This window comes from Taudactylus pleione, unplaced genomic scaffold (genome assembly GCF_031769625.1).
Source record: "Taudactylus pleione unplaced genomic scaffold, aTauple2 ptg000571l, whole genome shotgun sequence".
Lineage (NCBI taxonomy): Eukaryota > Metazoa > Chordata > Amphibia > Anura > Myobatrachidae > Taudactylus > Taudactylus pleione.
This window is the reverse complement of record NW_028284973.1, coordinates 7,658,526-7,673,350: the sequence shown is the minus strand read 5'-3', so window position 1 is coordinate 7,673,350 and position 14,825 is coordinate 7,658,526.

The following is a 14,825-nucleotide window of genomic DNA, read 5'->3' as shown; positions in this document are numbered from 1 at the left end:
CAAACCAAAAAGGTGTACAGGTATCCATCTGTACTAGATTTCATTAGTGACTCTGGTTTCTCCACTGTAAAGACCCCTTCTACAATATATCATCATCATCTGCTTATATAGGGGTAGTATTTAAAGTTTTTTTTTCTTTTTTTTTTTTTAGGAACAGAAAAATATTTTTATTAAAATGATTCCTTACAAATAATTAAAATAACAGAGTGGAATCATAGAGGTAAAAAAAAATAGTATGTAATAAAAAAAAATTAGGTTTCCTATAATTCTCTTATATTTGTAGATTTGTGTGTGTGTGTGTGTGTGTGTGTGTGTGTTGGGCAAAAGAAAGTTGTAAATTTTATTTTTTTTGCCTGGAGGAATCCTTGGGGTCTATTTACTAAGCCTTGGATGGAGATAAATTACCAACCAATCAGCTCCTAACTTTCATTTTTGAAACAAAGCCTGTGACTTGCAGTTAGGAGCTGATTGGCTGGTACTTTATAACTGTTCACTTTATCTCTCGATCCAAGGCTTAGTAATTAGACCCCCTTATCACTTATGCAGTTGTGCTTCTACAGCTGAAATTTGGACATTGAGGGTGCTTATTGCCTACCAATCCTTTTATCAATACCATCTTGAAGGAAGTCCAGTATTTATTTTATTGATGGCTTGCTAGGACCTATGGGCCTGATTCAGAACCACTCGTAAGTGGCAGCTCGTTCGCTCCGAGCGATGGTTGCCCAACTGCGCATGCGTATGGATCGTTATACGCATGCGCGAACCAGTCAGTGCGGCCGAAATTCATGTGCTCGCAAAATAGCGAATGCCTGCTATTTTGAGTGACAGGATGAGGCGTATGTGGGTGGTAACAGGGGAAGGTGCTTGAAAACGGGGAGTGGAGATCCGATCGCAGGCGTGCTTAAAGGTCAAAACGGGCGTTTTATGGGTGTGCATATTTAAAACAGCAGCGTCATTGACCACGTCACTGGGTTTGTTTTTTTTAGCCAGAACTGCTCGCAAAATTGTGGTAGCAAAAACCAACCCCAAGAATAGCGAGCAGCTCATACCCTTTTCGATGTACTCGATTAATCTAATAAATAGCGGACATGACGTAGGATGCGAGCGGCCAAGGGGCGTAGTTTCCCAAAAAACGACCGCAAGTTTTGTTCGCTCGTTCAGACCTAGAGGCGTGAACAGACCGCAAACAGCGAACGGTTCATTTGAATAGCCACCCCTATTTTCTGGACGAGCGAGCGCAAATAGCGACCGGCTCTGAATCAGGCTCTATGTTCCTATCAGTGCGCCACCTCCTGAAAATGACCCAAATCGTGTAATATGGTTTGGCTTTAGACCAGAGGTTCCCAAACGCAGTCCTCAACCATTCAGGTTTTAGAGAGATCCATGGCTGAGCACAGGTGGTTAAATCAAATTGACTGAGGCACTAATTAAGCCACCTGTGCTCAACCATGGATATCTCTAAAACCTGAACTGTTGGGGAGCTTTGATCGCATTTGAGAACCTCTGCTGTAGACCGTTTCCTTGCTTGTAGTAGCATGAAAATTACTAATGCTGGGCATACACTGTACAATTATCTGTCAGATATCTGTCAAATCTGTCTGGTGGGAAGGAAAATTTGGTCCTTTTTCTAGTGTTTGGAAGCAAATTTCTATTGTCATTTGCTCCAATACATTACCAGGCTTTCATTCCAACCAGCCAGATTGGACAGATATCTGACAGATAAGTGTATGCCCAGTATTAGCTAAGCCATCAATTTCCAGAACCTTGGCTTTGGATGTCATATCTGACCATATCAGTAAAGGACCTGTTTTTCAATAATGTTGTGACTCCCTGTGCCTGCTTGATCTGATACAGGACACAACTGTCAGAGAGGATTAAAGTGACCTATCCATTAGACGACTTTTTAAACGATCCGACCAAAAACAGGAGGTATTGGTCGGAAAGTTCAGAAAGTCGTCTAATGGATAGCCGGCAAGAAGCAGCAATGCGTGTGCATGCTGGGTCCTTGCCGAGTCCGACTATCTGTGGAATCTTCCTGTTCCCAGATAGGTCGGTCTCTGCACTGAATGACGTTTAGTGCGGGCACCTAGGCGACCTGAAGGTTTTTCAGGTCGCCTAATGGATAGGCCCCATTAGGGCCTGATTCACAGATGGACGGATCTATACTGCTGCACACAAGCGGCTGTGCAAATCTGTCCCTCTCCAATGCAAATGCAGAAGGAGGTGCTAGACACCTTTGCTGCATTTGTGATCCCAGCACTGCGACCGACATCGCAACTGATGGTTGCTCCTTCGGCCAGACCATGGAAGTTGAAGCTTCCTGCAGGTTGGACGGTGCCGGCTCACGCAAGAGGCCTGGAATCTGTGTCCGCCGGCACAGACCCTGTGCTGTACCTACACTGAACAATCATCCCTGAACATGGTCTATCTGTTGTTATCGGCAGATTGACCAGCTTGTTCGGCCGATGATTGATGTCGGAAACGACCAGCGGAAGCGCGCATCGCTGGTCGTTTTCGACATTAATTAGCACGATTTGTGCCCGATTACTGAGCGATTGCACGATTATGTTGTCGTAATCGTGTAATCGCTCAATAATGTCGCACATTAGACCGGATATCCGCAATCCACTGCCGGAACCACAACACTCTTCTTACTGCAACAAATTGTGACGTGATGCTGGAGGACAGTCTGCATCGAAGTAAGCCTCACAAACATGATCTGTGGCAATTTGCTTCTCATGCACAGTTTGGGGAAGCTTGCGACTTTTCATTCTATGGGCCATATTCAATTAGCAGCGATAATTCATTTTCGACATTTTCACTTATCTCCATATTCAATTTCAAAGATTTTTTGCAGGTGCGAAAAGTCCTTGTCAAAAAATGGGGATAAGTTTTCACCACTGAATAGGTGGCGAAAAAAAGTGCAGAATTGAGGTTTTGGGGTGCAGACTTTAAAAAAAAAAAGTACCCTGCACCCCTTGGAATGTCCCCTTAAAGTAATCTGTGTCAAAAAAATGTAAAAATATTAGTGTAGGTCACCCCAAAAAAAGTGGTTTTGGGGGCGGGGAAAAAAAAAAGTTGGAGGACAAACTTAAAAACTAGCCAAATTTACTCAGGGGCGGTCCCCAAGTATGCGGCAGGTGTTTTCTAGAATGCTAGTGGTTGCGGCAGGTGGATTTTTGAAGTATTTTAAAACTTCACTTTAGGGACTTAAAAATATGCCTGCACCCATTTTCATGTACCCCAAATTTGACGGGACTAGTTCTTTAAAAAAATAAATAAATGAAGCTAAATACTATTCTTCACCACTTCTTCAAAGACGCATTAATGCACCTGTCGCGGGGTGTGATAGGCTGATATCCCCAAAAGTGACAGGACTTTTCGATACCTTTCTGCCGGATCCCGTTTTTGCCAATTCCTAATTGAATACGGGGATACACAGGCACGCGCCCTACACATTATCCCCTGGAAAAACGGCGATGATGGCGAAAAGTCCGACCTTGGACTTTTCGCTTCAAATTGATTACGGACCTATATCGTATTCACTTTTTTTGGGAGGCTTTGAGTCAGAATCTTTGCAGATCCTTCCCCTGTTCTCCTGCTGCAGCTGTCCCCGAAAGGGACACTGAGGAGAGGGATCTTTGCAGATCCTTCCCCTGTTCTGCTGCAGCTGTCCCCGGAAGGGACACTGAGGAGAGGGATCTTTGCAGATCCTTCCCCCTATTCTCCCTCTTTCCCCTGCTGTCACAGTGACAGCTGATGACGGTGCTGAGCCTGTGTCACTGAGCTGCAGTGCAAAGATCCATGCAGCACAGGTTGGGCTCTCCTGCTGCCCAGCTGAACAAGCATGGAGAGGTGATTCACCGGGACAGAACTTTCGTAAGCTCAGTCCCAGCAGCTTCGTTTTCACACAGTCATGAAGTATTACAAAATAGCAGACTGCAACCAGTGGCAAATTCTTCATATCACAACCGCACTTCATGGGTGGATTGTGATAGATCGACCCCTAGTGGCCCCTTTTAATAAGTTTTAATACCAGCGACGGGCCTGCTGTGGCATGCGCATGACTCTTTCACTCGCCAGTGCCCTGAAGGCTTTGCTGAGTCCTCATTGCCGGCAATGGGGATGGTATCGCTCTTGCCATCTAAGCGATACAGTGACAGGCAACGTTAATCTTACTTTACGGCTGTTTGTTGAATACTGAAAGGAGGACATGACCCCTTTAGCGAGTTCTAAAGGGGTTCTGTCTCCTTGCTAAATGGGGCCCTAAATGTCTTAACAGATTTCTCCGCTGGCTGAGATGAGGTAATTTCCTTAGTGCTTACAACGGGACTAAAACAAGATATGAACAATTAACTAAATGCTGCCTGGGGTTTACATCGCCCTTGGTTGGTACCCTCTCTCCTCCATAGTGCTGAGGGTGGGTTTCAAGTGCCCCTGCAGACAACAAATTAGGAACTCCAAATTGTCAACTTTTGACACGCCTCTTGGAATCCATTTTGGTGGGCAAAGAAACATTTCCAGCATTACTTCAAATCGTCAGTCTTACAGGTGCGGAGATAATTATTCAGCAGCACTTACTGGAGGATGCAATTTCCATGAGAAGGCATCGCTCCTTAACAAGGCCGGTCCCGCCACCTTCCCCATGGTTAGTGTTACCGAAGAGACAACTGCTGACCCTTCAGGAATGGAGCCTATCCACCACCTACTCCTCCTGGTATCAGCCATGTTGCAGGTAAGCCCCCAAAACTTGAAAACTAACCTGCCTTTCCCGGCATTATGGACAAAAGGACAGTATAGGTCATACAGGAAAGGGGGGCGATGTGTATCTCTATAGCATATACAGGTGAGACTTGTTTCCTGTCCTGACCATGGAGGAGGGGTGGATAACACATTGCGTATGTGGTCATGGTCGAAGAAGAGGGAAAAGTGGCTTTACTAAGCCTGCCAGCATACGCAACTATTGTGACTCGCAATCCGATTCAGTGAGATCATACAATTATCGCTTGATGCATATCACCCATGATTGGTCAAAAATGATGTCCTTGTCAGACATGGGATCCTCCATATTTGCTCATTATTTGGCTAATTTCTAAACGACTGTACAGCAGCGTGGATGCAAAGTATCATGATCCAACAATTAACCACTCTCGTCCCATATTGCTGCTGACTTACTCTGCTTTGGCTGGTGTGATGAATTATTGACTGCACAAGTCCAGACCATGGACACGCTTAGGGCATTGTTTACTGAGAATACCCTTCAGTGGCAACCAAACAGCGTTTAACTGGTACTTGTCCGAATGCAAGTTAGACATTGAGAGCAAGTTTCTGGTGGCATTTAGGAGCAAAATGTGTCCTTCACCAAATGAGAAACTGGTAGATTTATTTTTACAGCCATGTAAATGTACTTTCACATGGTTACTTGGCCGAGGAATTCTGAGAGGGGAGATGTATCAAGCCTTAGAGAGAGATGAAGTGGCGAAATGCGCAAAGCATCCAACAGCTTCTGTCATTTATCTAGCACAGTGTTTGAAATGACAGACGCCGCCTGGTTGCTTTGGGCAACTACTCCATTTTATCTCTCTCCAGAGCTTGATACTGTACATCTCCCCTTTAGTAGTCTAATTAACTGTCCAACTCCATATTTTCCTGCAGGTCATCGTCATGGTGTGCCCAAACTTCTGGTCTCCGCTGAGAGTTCTGTCAAGGGCAATAGGAGGCAATATTGATATGTTTCAGTTGAAATCACTTAGACATTCATCAAGTTGGCAAAAAAAAACTTTCTCTCCTCACCAACCCTTGCAGCCTCACCACCTACCTGATTCCAAGGGTGATAGTTTGACTATTGAAGAAGATGACCACCCATGCACTGACACTGTTCCTCCAGCTGTCTGGTGGGTATATGTGGCCCGAGTCCGCGACTGTCGCTGACCATCGTTTAATGACACTGTTCTGGCAGTCTGACGTTCACTGGTCTAATTAATGCCCAAGACCTTTTTGTCAAAAACCAGCCCGGACTGTAAAACAGAAATATCTGGTGGGATGTGTTGGGAATGTATATACAGCCTTGATGGTGAGCAGAGTACTGTACACACCAGCCATTAAATTGTAGGCAATGAGCACTCAGGCAGCTCAACCAGGCTCTGTAGTTTATTTTGTAGTAGTGGATGCACCGCCGTACTCACTGTTACAGATGTCTTGCTCTGGATGGAGCGGAGCCTGTTGCGGAACAGGGGTGCTGACAGATCACAAGCTGGTGACTGGCCTCCCAGTATGGGTAGCAGTACAGGGCTCTGGAACAACGGATCAAACTGTTAGCATGGCGGGTCTCATACACAGTGGCAAGATGGCGCTGTGCATTCTCAGATACACCATTGGTGGCCATCTTGGTAAGCGAATGAAGTATCCCTTCAGGAGCCATTTTGTTGAAGACTGCACAGTAGCACACTTCACTACTAACCGGATGGCTATGGCTTTGGTAGATTTAATGATGTGATGAGTCACCATCGACAATAATCTTAACTATAAATACAATGGAATGATTTGCAGATAATTTTGAGATGTAACAAGTCCCTATTGTTTGGGAAACCTGCGTCTCTCCAGCTGTTGGTTCCGGCTGGTGTGAAGATAAATGTGGAAGCGAAGTGTTAATTTGTGTTTCTAAACTGATTTAGGCATCTCTCTATTATCAATTCAAAGAGAACAATACCCCAGATAGTCTGATTGTGAAATGATATTGCCTGCAATACAGTCAGGGCCATCTCTTTCATTGGGCTTGTTGGGCAGTTGCCCAAAGGCCCGAAGCTTGTAGGGGCCCACCAACCCGACCCCCTGCAGCCACGGCCAGTTGGTAAATCTGTGATAATTTTATAAGACGGCCGCCGGTGCATTGTATTCCGATCTAACCTCCCCAACCCATCCCCCCCCCCCCGTGACGAGTACTCACCTCAGTCCCAGTTTCACTTCATCCGCCGGCTTCAGACCAGTCAGACAGAGTCTCTCTGCATGTGTGAGAGGTCTGATGGGCATGCGGGAGGGTTTAATTTTTGAATGGGTGGGTAGGGGCCCCAGTGCATTGCTTTGCCCAGGGCCCACGCTGCTGTTAAGACAACCCTGAATATATTTGTCTGATAGAACTTTAGTGACCAGGACCAGGACCAGGCGCTCCTCTCCGCTGTGTAAACAGAAATTTGGACCTGTCATCTTACTCATATATAATTTTGCAGATCAGTCACCAGCGGTGAAGTTGTGATCGTGAGAACTTTCCCACCCTGCAGTGACTGCTAATCTGCTTGGGGCTTTGGGAGATGACCAAAGCCGGGTCCTTTGTGAGCCAAAATTGTTCTTTATAAATAATACTTTGTGATCCCTGTGAGTGTTATAAGCACACAGCATCCTGTCTGAAATGACAAGTCACGCCTTTCCACAGCGAATACTGTATATTGTCTATATTTGAGTCATTTGCTCTCTGATACTATGGATGGGATGTACTAAGCATCGCATGTGGTACATCCCACCGGTCTTCGGGTACATACCGCAGTTCATTACCGTGGTATGTACCTAGAATATCGCAAAAGACAGCTCTCCCGATATGAGCTGCCCTTTGCAATGGTTCCGGACAGAGGGAATTCCGGGTTTAACACCCAGAAGTCCCTCTAGCGTCGTCCTGCGCATTTCCAAAAGGACACAGGGGGTGATGGGAGGGACAAAGCGATGTATTCTGCTGCTTTGTACATATACAGAATGTGGTAAGACCCCCGAAAACTGCACTTTCAGGGGTTTTACCGCATTTTTTCCCCGTTAGTACATCCCACCCTATGTCAGGACCACTAATTGCCTTCTGTACTCAGTGACCCCCTCCTTTCCCTCCCAGCACTACACTATTGTTTATGAAATATCAGTGCTTAGTAAGGGCCTGATTCAGTAGGGATCGCAGTTGCTAATATGCATGCAATCACAATGTTGACATTGTGAACATGTTGACATTCTGAGGATGCTGACATGGTGCCTGTTGACATGTTGAACCATATCGACATTGTGGTGTCGACATTATGAATGTGGACATGGTCAATGTCAATCATGTGACCTGGATCCTGAGATTTACACCAACCCTATGCTGAATGCAGGAGACACTGTGTACGCACAACTCACAATGGTGAGTATCTATGGCAACACGCTAATGACATGCCCAGGGGACGGTTCTCTACCCTGCATACGCCCAGAGATGCCACCATCTACAGCAAGAAACACTCGAGATCCGTTCAACTCAGGATCACTCGCGCATACACAAAGATGATGCGTTACCAAGCGCAGCATGCAAAATATCGCTCGATCTGTCAGCATTGGGAGCTAGCTGCAACTCTGAATCACTCCCATAATTGGGACTGGCCTCGTAGGTAAGATAATGTGATTGCTGATACCACATATAATATAGGGAATCATTATGAAATACCAATGCTGGAAGCCCAAACTCTCTACATCTCAACTGGGGCTGGTAAGTACCCTAACCCTCCCCTGTCCCCCCCTAACCCCCCCCCCATCCTGTGGGAGGCAGTTATTAGACCGGTGGACTGAATGCCACCGGTCTAAATACCAACATCTAACCCAGACACGGGACTTAAGATAGGCGTCGCAATACCGACGCCTATCTTAATCCCGACGCTGGAAGACAGACAGACGCCGGACCGGCCTGTCTTAACTGTTAGCTGCAGGGGGGGTTAGGTTTAGGCGCCCCTGGGGGGACTTAGGGTTAGGCACCCCCCGGGGATGGTTAGGCTAGGGGAAGCGGGGGTTAGGGGTAGGCGCCACTGAGGGGAGGTTAGGGTTAGGCACCCCCACAGAAGGGTTAGGTTTAGGGTGCGGGAAGGGGGGGTTAGGTTTAGGTACCCCCGTGGGGACATAGGGTTAGGCACCATCAAGGGAGGTTAGGGAGGGGGAGGGGAGGGCTAGAATACTTAACAACCCCAGTCGGTATATCCTCCTGTCGGGATATGAACCGGCGGCTAAACAGCCACCGGTATTTCAATGCCATTCCCCTTCCCGCACCCTAAACCTAACACTCCCGGGAGGGAAGGGGTGCCTGACCCTAACCTCCCCCCGATGGTGCCTAATCCTAACCCCCCCTTTCCATAGCCTAACCCTAATCTCCCCTGGGGGTCCCAAAACCTATCCTCCCTGGGAAGACGGCATCTTCAGTCGGTATTCACTATTCATGTAGGATATCATGATCTGGAAGATGCTTGCTTGTGTAGGAATATTACCAAGGTCATCATCATACAACAGTGGATCAACCAGACTCTTGCCCCCTGTGCCACTTCCTGCCCCCTGCGTCTCTCAGCTACACCATCACCTCCTCCCTGCATCTCTCTGCCACACCATCATGTTCCACCTGCATCTCTCACCATCCCCCTTCACTCTTTGTCTCTAAGCCTCCCCCCTTCATTCTGTGTCTCTCTGTGCGCCCCATCCTCACCCCTACCTTCAGATGTGGAGTTGCAGGATGTACAGGAGTCAGAGATGGAGATGCATGGTGTACAGGAGTCAGGGATGGAGGTGCAGGGTGTACAGGAGTCAGGGATAAAGGTGCAGGAGTCACGGATGGAGGTGCAGGGTGTGCAGGAGTAATGGATGGAGGTGCAGGGTGTACAGGAGTCAGGGATGGAGGTGCATGGTGTACAGGAGTCAGGGATGAAGGTGCAGGGTGTGCAGGAGTCACGGATGGAGGAGTAGGGTGTGCAGGAGTAATGGATGGAGGTGCAGGGTGTACAGGAGTCAGGGATGGAGGTGCATGGTGTACAGGAGTCAGGGATGGAGGTGCAGGGTGTACAGTAGTCAGGGATGAAGGTGCAGGGTATACAGGAGTCAGGGATGGAGGTGCAGGGTGTACAGAAGTCAAAGATGGAGGTGCAGGGTGTACAGGAGTCAGGGATGAAGGTGCAGGGTGTACAGGAGTCAGGGACGGAGGTGCAGGGTGTGCAGGAGTCAGGAATGAAGGTGCAGGGTGTACAGGAGTCAGGCATGGAGCTGCAGTGTGAACAGGAGTCAGAGATGGAGGTGCAGGGTGTACAGTAGTCAAGGATGAAGGTGCAGGGTGTACAGGAGTCAGGAATGGAGGTGCAGGGTATACAGGAGTCAGGGATGGAGGTGCAGGGTGTACAGAAGTCAGGGATGGAGGTGCAGGGTGTACAGAAGGCAGGGATGGAGGTGCAGGGTGTACAGGAGTCAGGGATGAAAGTGCAGGGTGTACAGGAGTCAGGGATAGAGGTGCGGGGTATACAGGAGTCAGGGATGGAGGTGTAGGGTGTACAGAATTCAGGGATGGAGGTGCAGGGTGTACAGGAGTCAGGAATGGAGGTGCAGGGTATACAGGAGTCAGGGATGGAGGTGCAGGGTGTACAGAAGTCAGGGATGGAGGTGCAGGGTGTACAGGAGTCAGGGATGAAAGTGCAGGGTGTACAGGAGTCAGGGATGGAGGTGCAGGGTGTACAGGAGTCAAGGATGGAGGTGCAGGGTGTACAGGAGTCAGGGATGGAGGTGCAGGGTGTACAGGAGTCAGGGATGGAGGTGTAGGTGTCATCACAGCCACTCTCACTCCCTTCATCACAGTCACCTCCATCAGAGCCCCATCCATCACAGCACCCCTCATCACAGCTCCTCATATCCCTCTTACCTCACCCCCTCATCACAGCCCCTCTCACTCCCTCCATTACAGCCCCCTCCATCACAGCCCCTCCATCACAGCCCACCTCCATCACAGCCCCCTCCGTCACAGCCCCCTCCATCACAGACCCCTCCATCACAGACCCCTACATCACAGACCCCCTTCATCACAGACCCCTCCATCACAGCCCCCTTCATCACAGACCCCCTTCATCACAGCCCCCTCCATCACAGTCCACCTCCATCACAGACCCTATCCATCACAGCCCCCTCCATCACAGACCCTATCCATCACAGCCCCCTCCATTATAGACCACCTCCATCACAGCCCCGGTCCTCACTCAGACTTACCTGCTGGCTTCAGGCTGTCCTTAACAGTGGCAGGAGAGGATTGGCGGTGGGGGGCTGGTCTGGTGGCGCCGTCAGCAGGTGCCCTCCTGAGCACTGCGGGGCACATGCACGGGCATCTGTGTCACAGTGACAGTCTGCCTGGAGACCGCTTTGCATGTCACTGGCCGCGTCCGGGTCAGGACGCCCTCCTCTATGTGGCACCCCACTCGGCTGCTTAACCGGCGTATATATAAAACCGCCACACACACACCCGCTCCAGGCACGTGCCCTGCTTGACCCCTCCTAGTTACGCCACTACCTTGTGCCCTATCTACGGTTAATTAGCAGTTGTTAATGAGCAGATCTCTCACCATCTCGGCTGCCACGTGGAGCAGGATATTCCCTGGTTAATGTGAGTTATTATTGCTGAAAGCGCTTTTGTTATTCTATACTCCTGTTGCTTTAATAAACAATGTTGGGCATCCTGGAATTATTACTAGTGCTGACATTGGGAGAAGAGCCAGGCTTGTGACCTATAAAACCTGATTTCACGTGCTGTGAATAACGCCGTATTCTGCTTACATAAGACAGACTTTGCTGCAGATTGTACAGGATGTTTATTAGGCTGCAATAGTGAAAATAATCAATTTCCGACATTCTGAGGAGGTGGTGTCTCTGGGGCACATTTATCAAATACCACTACTTAGGGGTGCAGGAGGGTCAGGGGGTATCTGGGCGGCCGGTAGCACCACACGATTTTCGGGAGTCTCCCGGCCATTCTGGGAGAGTAGGCAAGTAGGTGTAAGGACAGCATCAGATATGGGGATATCTGCATCAGACCCTCCATGGTACATTCGGGGGATACTTAATATTTGCGGGTACCCCACAAAAACTGGTGTTTCTGCGGAATATCCTGCAAATATTATATGACAAATAGGCCCCTTCATCATACATTAGTTCTCTTTTCTTTTTCAGAACTTTTGAATATTTATGCTAAATATTTAAGATAAATGACCATTAAACCCCCAGAATTTAAATATAAATTTTGGAACCAGAGAACTGTGGGGAAAAGTAATGTATGACCTGCACACTTAGGGGGAGATTTACCAAACCTTCTACAGAGGTCAAGTGAAGGTGTTGCAGCCAATCAGATTCTAGCTATTATTTTATAGACTGTATTAGATATATTATATCATAATTAGAATCATGCTTGCTGATATTCTGGCTGCCCCATCCGGGAGGGAGCAGCCAGCTCAACATAGCAAGGGGGCGTGGTCAGCATAGGGGGGCGTGGCCGGACATCTTACCCTGCACTTGTGGGCGGAGTGGGGGCCTCGAGATCATATCATTTTGAGATTACCGGCATTGTGAAGCAGGGGGTGCGGCCAAAATGATGCGATTCAGCGTGAATCGCGTCATTGCCCACCCCTGCTGCAGGGATTTCTCTTGTAACCGCAGGGAGGGCCTGGAGTGATCAGCGGCCGCCGGGAGGCTTGCCTGCCTTTCTGAGGGGCCGGGAGCAGCACACGATATTTGGCAGAATCGGGAGGGTAGGCAAGTATGCAAGAATCTGATTGGTTTACTAGGGGCAATACCTCCACTTGTACTTTTTTAGAATGTTTGATACATCTGTAATTACAGTCCAGTGATACATGTGCTCTGTAATTATTACAGTGAAGCTCCTCACGAAGGGTCTGCCTGGATATTTCAGCACCTAAGACTAACTTCTCTCCTGCACCTTACACCACCAATCAGGGACAGACTGGGGCCTAGAATCAAGCTGGGCATTCCTTGAGCGTAAGGTGCGCACAATGGGAAATATAAGGGAATGACCTTGCAGAGCCCTGGGAGCGGGGGCTGCCATCATGCGCCAGACTTCTTCATCAGACCATTTGCTCTTCTGGCCACCGATGCCCCCGTTTCTCTCTTGCGCCTCTCACAATCACCACCTCTCCCCACGCCTGCTTGCCCCTCGATAGCACCTTCAGGCCCCTCTATAGCACTTACCAGATGTTTTAAAAGTGCAATCATTCAAACTGCAAAGCCAACATGATGGTTGCGCAGGCTATTATATTATTCCCCAAGTCGACATTCTGGTGTGGACATTCTGACTGCATACCCCCATTCGTTATATTCTGTTAGGTATTTGATAAAAGCCCTATATACTGTAGATACAATTATTATTATCCAAAACAAATGCTGACATTGAATCGAAACACAAAACCTTTGATAGCAAAGAAGCATAAATGGACAGCACCACTTTTACCTTTTTGAAGGGTGGTTTGGACTTAAAATCATAATTTGCATTAATTACCCCGTCACAGCCGGATTAAAGAGGGGTACTGGGGCACAGTGACCCAGGCCCCCGTCAGGGGGCACACCTGGCTGGAGCACACTGTTGTAGCAGCCACCAGGCACTAGGACCCAGGGGTCTATTTACTAAGCAGTGTTAGGAGAAGTGAAAAGTGATAAGATGCCAACCAATCAGCTCCTAACTGCCATCTCACAGGCTGTGTTTGAAAAATGACAATTGGGAGCTGTTTGGCTGGTACCGTATTACTTTTCACTCTTCACTTTTCACTTCTCCTAACACTGCTTAGTAAATAGACCCCCTAGTGTCTCTCCGTGTTTATCCATATGTTGTAGGGGCAGATGTACTAAGCCTTGAATAGTGATAAAGTGGAGAGCGAAGAGATAAAGGGGTCTATTCACGAAGCCTTGAATGAAGATAAAGTGAACGGAGATAAAGTACCAGCCAATCGGCTCCTAAATGTCATTTTTCAAACAGCCTGTGACATGGCAGTTAGGAGCTGATTGGTTGGTATCTTATCACCGTTCACTTTATCTCCACCTGATGCTTAGTAAATAGACCCCAAATTACCAACCAATCAGCTCCTAACTGTGTCTTTTTTCAAACACAGTCTGTGACATGGCAGTTAGGAGCTGATTGGTTTGTACTTTATCTCTCCCCAGGGCTTAGTACAGATGTGTCCACTTGCATCTTTGCCGCAACAACACACATGCATCACGTGATGCGAATTTCCACTGGCGTGCACGTTAAGCCGTGGGAGCGTTCGCACCATGCGATCCTATGGATGGCGGGTGCGAACGCAGTGCACGCACCCATTTCTGGGCATGCTTTTTGTGTTACGCTTCCCGTGATTTTGTTTTTTAAATTGCGGCAAAGATGCAAGTGGACAAATCTGTACACCTCCCCCGTAATCCAAAAAGTTTCACTTTCATTTTCCTGCAGCCCCCATAGATCACAAAGGAGGAAGTGCAGGGTCCGTGTTTATGAAGATTCTCAAAACATATCCCTGTTTACATATTTTTAGTCTACTCGCAGGTAAGCTCATGTGCGATGGGCTACAAATATATGTTACTGTCTCTCGTACTTGCGATAGATGGCAATAAGAGCACACAGCATTGCAGGTATCTTTTTGCCAGGACAGTCCTTTTTCACTTGCTTTGTCCTGGAAGGTCTTTTTATATGGACTTGGACCTTAGAAAAGTATTCATACACCTCTGAAGAAACCACTACTTCAAAGTGGAGAAACGCGTCACTTTTGTCAGGTAAATTGAGCTGATAACTTGGTGGGTGCTCATTTGGCACAAGAGACACTTTTCAGATGTTACAATGAATCTGATTACTGACTAAATGCTTTTTATGTATGATTCTAACATAATAGATTGTTTGATGTCTCAGCCACATCAATCAATACAATAATCTTTTCACTGCAAAATAAAATTTGTGGACACTGAGACCCATTGTGGTCTATTTCTATTCCTAGCATGCTTTAAGATGTTTCTATGTTTTTTTACGATTTATCGTTGTC